This window comes from Crinia signifera, chromosome 19 (genome assembly GCF_055691185.1).
Source record: "Crinia signifera chromosome 19, ASM5569118v1, whole genome shotgun sequence".
Lineage (NCBI taxonomy): Eukaryota > Metazoa > Chordata > Amphibia > Anura > Myobatrachidae > Crinia > Crinia signifera.
In genome coordinates, this window is record NC_139226.1 from 11,335,130 (window position 1) to 11,344,360 (window position 9,231).

The following is a 9,231-nucleotide window of genomic DNA, read 5'->3' on the forward strand; positions in this document are numbered from 1 at the left end:
TGCTATGGGGCCAGAGCTGAGAGGGCCACCTTCCCTGTCACAGTTACATGTGTTATATACAGGGGTGTAGTTACCATAGGTGCAGGAGTGCAGCTGCTATGGGCCCAGAGCTGAGAGGGGCCACCTTCCCTGTCACCGTTACATGTGTTATATATAGGGTGCAGCTACCATAGGTGCAGGGGGTGCAGCTGCTATGGGGCCCAGAGCTGAGAGGGGCCACCTTCCCTGTCACAGTTACATGTGTTATATACAGGGGTGTAGTTACCATAGGTGCAGTGGGCGCAGCTGCTATGGGGAAAGAGCTGAGAGGGGCCACCTTCCCCGTCACAGTTACATGTGTTATATACAGGGTGTAGCTACCATAGTTGCAGGGGCTGCAGCTGCTATGGGGCCAGAGTTGGGAGGGGCCACCTTCCCTGTCACAGTTGCATGTGTACTATACAGGGTGTACCTACCATAGGTGCAGGGAGTGCAGCTGCTATGGGGCACAGAGCTGAGAGGGGCCACCTTCCCTGTCACAGTTACATGTGTTATATACAGGTATAACTACCATAGGTGCAGGGAGTGCAGCTGCTATGGGGCCCCGAGCTGAGAGGGGCCACCTTCCCTGTCACAGTTACATGTGTTATATACAGAGGTGTAACTACCATAGGTGCAGGGAGTGCAGCTGCTATGGGGCCCAGAGCTGAGAGGGGCCACCTTCCCTGTCACAGTTACATGTGTTATATACAGGGGCAGAGCTGGTGCAAGACACCGGAGCACCCCAGGGGGGTGGGCAAGTGGGCAGCGGCGGGACATTTCCGCAGCGTCACTGCACGGGGGGGTGGCTGGTGAGAGAGAGAGGAAGCAGCGTCTTTGCGCTCCAGGGGGGGTGGGGGTGTTGAGATGTGGCAATAGCCGCACCATCGCTCCCCGGGGGGGGGGGGGGGTGGGGGCTGGTAAGAGAGAAAGTGAGAGATTTGGTAAGAACAGGGTTGCCTACCCTCCCGGAATGGCCGGGAGGGTCCCGGAAATCGGGTCCCCCTCCCGGCCCCCCGGAAAGGGGGGCAACCCTCCCGCATTAACCCCAATCCCCCGTGATCCGCCCCTCGGCAGGGGGGTCCGTGAGTAAAATGACGATCGCGTCATTTTAACCCCGCCGTGCAATGCCTGAAATACCGGCATTGCACGACGGGGGGCGTGGCTAAAATGACGCGATCACTGTAGGCACGCCCCCAGCAGGGAAGCCCATCTGTGGCTCCGCCCCCAATCTGTCTCCCGGTGATAGCCCCCCCCCCCCCCCTGTATAACGGAGCTGGCTGCCCTCTCCCGGAAGGCAGCCAGCAAAAGTCGGCAAGTATGGGTAAGAATCTCCAGGTTTTTTTTAAAGCGGTCAATCATTTATACTGCAAAACCACACTGGTCCCGCCCTTATTCCTAGTATTTATATATTTATATGAAGAATGTCTTCCAGTTACTCAGCAAATACTCCTTCCATTTTTGCGAGTCATTGTCTGTTACATTATTAATTACTTACATCCCCCACTATCCACAAATGCTTAAAGTCTATGGTGACTATCATTGCATGCATCTTAGAACCTAATGTAATATTAAAACAATATTTCTATTTACGAAATGTTCAATGAAAAATGCTTTTAGCTTTGATATAAGAGACATCAGCGGCATAAAGAAAATCTGAGTGCCCCCCTGCCAGAAAACTTTGCCCCTCCCTCCACCAGCTCCAACCCCGACTCACCCCAACCCCGACTCACCCTTACATCTGTCGCTGCAGTCCCGGTGCTCCTCCTGCTATCATAAAAAATGTCCCTTGCAAAATGGCTGCCACCAGACTGTTATTAAGTTGACCTTTCTACCCCCTCACGGAAGTCCACGTTTTAGAGGGATGGGAGTGGTCGCACAATTACGTCTTCGTGGCTCTGCCCTCGATTGTACACTGGGGGCCCACCTTTAAAATCTAGGACTGTCCTAAACGTTAGAGTCATTGGGAAACCATGAAATATGTGGGCGTGGTTCAATACATTTACAGTGAAAAGATAGACAGTCAACAGGTGTTGACCATTGTCATTTTGACCTCTTGATTCTGTCGACCCATTGAACCCGTCGAACATAAACATTGTCTACCTTTTATCTGTTGATCTTTTTACAAGAGACCTATGAAGCATACCAAAATATGAGAAGGGTTCGGAGAAGATAGTAAGAGTGTAGCCAAGCTCTATAGCCAATGATGCCCCAAAACTGCTGCTGAGATTGGGTTCAGGGTTTGGGAGAATTAGGGCTGGTATGAGGTGTTTCAACCCTACAGGCAAACCTTCATCTTACTGTTCCCACCAACACCCCACACTCCAATGCCAACTTTCTAGAACCTCAGTTGAACGTGTGGAGGTGGCGTCTTAGAGGTTCAGCACCTGTCGTTTGCATTACGTTTAACAAGGATCCCTCTCTCTGAGTCAGTCATAATAAAGATTAGTCATCCTTAATTTTGGGATAGACTCAGGGGCGCCTCCAGATTCTGTAGCCCCTAGCAGCTGCCTTATGGTAGAGACAGCCCTGGGGAGAACCCAGCACTCATCCTGGATAAATCCTTCATTTTTATGGCACAGACACTTCTGTATCCGAGGCACCTCTTCCCCGTAGACATGACCGATGGTGTTTCTTGATGGAATCTACTCTTGCAGGAAAATGCTGATAGAGCCTTGTCCTCAGCAGAGGTCACGTCCATAAATCACCTCCCAGGACACCGAATCATTTATCGATTTATCTGTGTGCTCAACAACTGTAATCAAATATTTTGGACCAAGATGCCTTCTGATGCAATCAGTTGTATTAGACAACGGAAGACGTGGAGTGTCCAGATCCAACGTATTAAAGGTATTAGGGAATAAAGCCAACAGCCCGAAGACAAGCACATTGGTAATATATTGATAATGTATTGATAACAGAGATGGAAAAGGTTTTACAGATTATCTCCAGTAATGTAATCAGCATGCCACAGACCGGAACTACGCACATGATTCAGACCGCAGTGGTGGTGCAGTGGGGCGAGTTTCATCGGTCTACGCTGCACTGCGCATGTTCCAGGATGAGGTTGCGATGACGGTCGTAGAGAGGATGGATTTGCAAAGTAAATGACAGTAACGGACCATTTGTGGGGGTAACGAGGGAGTAATAAATTTGGGGGTGTTGCAATTAGAGCATATATTATATCTGGCGATTGTGATCCGGTATAGAGTTACAATGGCTTCAGCATCTTTGTGGTATTTGTATATTTTATTACAGTCGCTGTGTACACATCATTAGCGTACATCTCAGTGGGGTTACAATAACTCCAGAGACCCCACGATGGCTTGTAGATGCTAAATGGCTCCTGGGCACTGGGAGTATACGGGGGCCATTGCTCCACTACCCCACCCAAAATGGCCACTGCCGTAGAGGAGAAAGTTGTTATGAAAGTGGCCATTTTGGGAGTGACATTTTTAATGGGGGGGCTGGGAATAGAATCCCTTGACAACAAGTAGAACCCCTAAAAGGGGCAGAACATGGGACAGGCACAATAAGACCCCATGGAGGTGAGGGGGAGGGTTACGAATGAAAGGGTGGACGTGCTTTTCACAACTTAAAAATATATATCTTTTTGGACTTTTGATTATTTTACCATCCACGTGGACTATGAATGGGAACGGTAAAGTGTGTCGATGCAGTACACTAATTGGGGGTCCATTGCTGAGGTGTCGACATTCACACACAAAAAAACAGTGAAAAACTAGTTTTGACCTTTTAATGCGTCAATCTTTTCCATGTCAACCTTTGGCTTGTGACAACCTTTTGGTTGACTTACGAAGTCAACCAAAATCAGGGCCTCTGTGTGTGTGTGTGTGTGTGTGTGTGTGAGACACTTACAAAAATAATGTTTACCCTAAAGAGAGTTTAACACAGTGGTCAGGGAACTCGGTCCTCATTATTACCCCACGCAGTGCATGTTTTGCAGGTCTCCTCACAGAATCCAGTGGCGTAACTATAGCCCCGCAGCCCCCGCGGTGGCGGGGAGGCGCTGAGGGGCTGTGGGCGCTGATCTGCGGGGCTATAGTTACAACTATGTTTAACAACCCCCCCCCCCCTTACCCCTCCGCAAGCCGCAGCCAGCGCCGTTGCATTCAGGGTCCCGACTCCCGGCCGCAGCGCAAATCTTGCTGCAGTACTTCTAATGAAAAATAACTATCAGAAAATGGCTGCCCCCTAATAGCAGACAGTTTTTTGGGATGCTAGAGGAGGCGCGGGCCTCCTCTAGCATCCTTAAAAACTGTCTGCTGTTAGGGGGCAGCCATTTTCTGATGGTCATTATAGAACTGCAGGAGAAGACGGAGACGGAGCCGGCTGCGGGACCCTGAATGCGGCGGCGGCGGCACGCGGAGGGGTAAGGGGGGTTTTAACTTGGGAAGGTGGGTGGGAGGGGTAGGGGGGGGCGGCGCTGCCGATATCGGCGGGGGGGGCGCATAAATTCTAGCTACGCCGCTGACAGAATCACAAGTGAAATAATTAACTCCACCTGCGGACCTTATAAAATGTGTCTGTGAGTAATTAGTACTCCTGTGCACCTGCTGGGTTACCAGCCAAACATGCACTGTGTGGGGTAATGAGGACCAAGTTCCCTGACCACTGCTGTAACGTCTCGTGTCCTGCTAGGAGGAGGAGTCAGCCACAGAAGCGATATCAATGGCTTTCAATTAACTGATTCAATCTCCCAGGGGAGGAGAGGTGCCCCCTTGGGAGCAGGAGCCCGGTGACAGATGACTCCATTGCCTCCCAGTGTTACACCTCTGTCCTGCGGCTGCAGATATATGTCAGTTGAGACTTATATTTGTGAAGGCGGGAGAAATAATTTGATGGTCGGCATGGTTGCGAGGGGATGTGTAATGAAGACATGGTTGCTAGGGGAAATGCCAGCAGGGGGGTCGACAGGCATTTGGGCATCGTTACAAGGCTCTCTAAGTAGCCAATTTCCACTGCTTAGCGAGTCCATCGGAATCACCCCCAATATATGTGGTGCAGGATTTCTTGTGCATGACCCTCCATGGCAGTACAGCACAGACCAGTATCAGAGCTATACCATCATATGCTCTGATCTCTGCAGTCACAGATAATGCTGATTCAGCAGCAGAGACAGGCCAGTCCCTCAGTGTTCCCCTCACTGACAGAAATCTGACTCACTGCTGCCACCGCATGGTCGCTGGCAGCATATCCCCATCTTGCAGTATATTAATATTTAATTGAAAAGAAACCACAAAGCAAATACAGTGTCACAATATTACAAAGTATTGATGCATAAGAGAGAATAATAAATATTGTACTTCTGCTGAAGTATCAGCTGCACTGTGTCCGCCTCAAGTGAATCACACAGTATATAATATATACACACATCGGAGGGTATTCTGGCTGACTCGCAAGGCTGTCAATCCCCAATTTGCATAATCATCCATACGCAGACTCACATCGAATGATTGTGTAAGCGCTCACAACCAGGAGTCCATTCACCTCCTCCCCCAGCTCCGCTGCTGACTGCACAGTACAGCAGACAGCAGCGGAGGCTGTTTGCGCCCTCCACCCAACTTACATCCTGACCGCAGGACGCTTTGGTCCGGAGGTTGAGCTTCCCCCATAAGTGTAAACGGGAGCCGGTTCGGATGACTCAGCATATCGTTTACACTGCCCACTACCCTGGTCAGGACCTGGGTAGAAGTCCAGTGTAAAGGGACACGGGTTATCCCCTGTTACACCGCCACTGACTCGGGTCCACAAGGGAAACACCCGGGTTTTTGTAAAAGAGGTATAACAGTTCTGTAAAATCTCCTCAATTGTGCTATTAGTACATAGGGTAATTCAGACCTGATCACACGGCAAATTAGTGTGTCGGGCGATTATTTATACACTGCACGTGCGTGTGACCCATAATACACATGCGCGATGTCGTGCCACAATGAAATCCTGCTACTATCTTTATACACACGCCACTCGCAAGGTGACTTACAGGAAACTGGCGTCTTGGGGTGGAAACCGGCTGTTTAGTGGGAGTGCCACGAAAAACACTGGCGTGCCCAGGAGAACACTGGGTCAGATGCCACAGAATCATGTGCAAAGTACCAACAATCAGGACCTTACTACTGACGCAGAAACTCCTGCCACATCCGAATGACCTCCTATTGGCGAAGTTGGAGCACGGCGTCTGTTGCGTGCACCTTCCGTGTGGCGTCACCCGTACAAATACTTTGGAACAATGTGTTTATCCCCCGGAGCTGGGATAAAGGGGAATGTCTCTTTGGCGTCCGCTGGACGGATCTCAGAGCTGGGTCTACGCTCTCATTTGTCTCAGCGCCACAGAATAACAATGTGTTTTGCTGCCAGCGAGCTCTGGGTCATGTCAGCTCCAGCTCTGCCACCATCAGGAGCTGAATAATAGAATGACCTATGAACCATTGCTTCATAATAGGAAACATTCACAGCTGCGTAGGGAAAACTTTTGGGTAGTTGGAGCTTGAGAATATTTTGTTACATTTGTTTCCTAGTGAAACAGGTCTCATAGCCGAATGACTTGACAGGGTATTGTCTAATAGCTGTGCCCAATTAATCCCCCCAAAAATGACATAACTCTCTTGTTGGATAAAATTGGCCACAGCAGCCATCTTTATTAAAACAATACAAGTTTAACAATAATAAAAAACATTTCCCACGGAAGGTGGTCCCCGAGGCCCTCAATAAATCTATCCACACCTCTAAGCACTTCCAGGAGTTGTTACCCCCAGCCGATAGCAATTGGCTCGAGGGCACCAATTGTCAACACCCAGTGCTCATTAATTAAACCTCACCCAGGGGAGTCCAGCCCCCTCATGGGGCCCTCCCCGCCGCATAATTAAGCCTCAATGCCACTAACCTCGAGGACCCCCCTCCGCCACCAAGCACGGGGTTAAACCCTTGACCCCGAGCGACCCCCCCACATCCGGAACGCTGTTTCTATCCCCTCTTGTAGTCCCAAAGACCACACATCTATCCCTACAGCGTTCAAGTGCACACCGTCACCTCTCCAAAAAGCACCGGCACCAGACTCGAGTTCCCTGTGCCTCACCACTACCGCGCCGTTTCTAGCCATAAAACGCCCAATTGCCCTGTTAACTTTTATCCTTGCCTTATTGATCTTGTCAGCCGACCTTGCATCCCTCCAATAACGGCGCGGCACAATATCCGACCAAACCGTGATTACCTCCGGAAACATTGCCCATAAACGTAGGAGATCAAACTTGATATCCCGTATCAACTCCCTAAATGGTCTGCTCCCGAGGTCATTCCCTCCCACATGCAACACTAATATGTCGGGAGCCCTATCGAGCCGAACAAAACGGTGAAATTCCTGTAACACTCCACTCCATACCATACCGCGCTTCCCCAGCCAGCGAACCAATGCCTCTTCTCTATCCCAACCTAGCTGGCGGCTGTTCGGTCTGACATCAGCCCGCAAAGCTCCCCAAAAGACATATGAATGTCCTAAAATCCAAATCAGGCACGGGGACTGCCCTAAAATAGAAAGAACACAGTCCGCCTCAAAATTCCCCTAAACGAACATAGGAGCGAAAACGAGACGATTCCCACCGCCCAATACGCTTAATTAACTTATCTCCAAATCCCATCCTAGCAGCCTCAGTTGCGGCCCCAATGCGGAAAGAGTGACCCGCGTATTCCTCCCCCTTGAGGCCCAACGTCCGCAGGACTGCTCTAAACACACTTGTGAACTGGAACCGTGATAAAAAGGATCCATTCGCATGCATCAGCAACGGATCCCTTTCCCTGCCCACTCTGACCTCCTTAAATATCCTTAGCCGTGCTACCGGGCACATATCCGAGCCAGGTACGGAGAAGAGAACTACCCTCTTCCCCCTCCCTAATTGATCCGTCTTCGACCTCCTCACCACTAGCTCCACCCTATCTGAGTATAAATCCACATCCTCTCCTAACAAACCTCCCGGCCTGGAGACGCTTGGACTTACAAGCTCGCCAATCCGCAGTGCCCCGAAGAATGCAAGCGAAAAAGCTACCCCGAACAACTTCTCCTCGAAATTGGAACTACAGACCTCCCCTAACTTTCTACCCATATTCTGCAACAGCTGGAAGGACACTGGCCTTCTCTGATCCTGTACTACATGTCCTCTCTTCCAACCTTTCAAAGCTTGCGCAATCAGGAAATTCTTGGTGACGTCAGGCCTCCCACCTGCACGAAACCCAAAAGCCAAGCCCGCCATGCAGCGCGTGATTTTTGCCACTGACCAACCAATCTCCTTACAATGGCCTATATATAGCAAGACAGCCAACTCGTCATCATCCTCCTTCAAACCTACTACCTCACGCCATTCTAGCCAGCTCCGCCATTCCTGATTGTATGCCGACCATGTATTCGGGGCCAAGGATTCCCTGATGAGCTGATCGACTACCCGTCCAGCAGAGCCCAGAGCCGACTCGGGAACCCGGTCCCCTCCCTGTCCGCCTCTGGTGCCAACTCCCGGAAACGTTCCCACTGTGAACGAGATAAAGAATCCGCAATGCCGTTAGAGACACCGGGGACGTGCCTAGCCACAACCCACAAATTCAAAGCCAGACATTCCAATACCAACTGCTGCAAAATGATGACCACTGGCGGTGAAGATGCCGACAATTGGTTAATAGCCATGACAACCCCCAGATTATCGCAGTGAAAACAAATCTTCCTGTCGCGGAATAGCTCACCCCAAACAACCACTGCAACCAAAATAGGAAATAATTCCAACAATGCTAAGTTTTTTACCAAGCCTCTCTGCACCCAAGACTCCGGCCAACTGCCCACACACCAATGTCCCTGGCAATAAGCCCCAAAACCGCCACTCCCAGCCGCGTCTGTGAAAAGGTCTAGCTCTGTAGCCACGCACGTGTCTGACATCCACAACGCCCTGCCGTTGAAAGTTTCCAGAAAAGTTGCCCACACCCGCAAGTCCCCTTTCAACTCACTACCTAATCTGACAAAATGATGAGGAAGAACCACCCCTGCTGTCGCTGCTGCCAGTCTCCTGCTGAAAATGCGGCCCATTGGCATAATGCGACACGCAAAATTCAACTTACCCAGCAAAGACTGTAATTCCCGCAATCTAATTTTTTTCAACTGCAACGCCCTCCCCACCTCGGCCTTCAAACCCAGCAATTTTTCCTCGGGCAAACGGC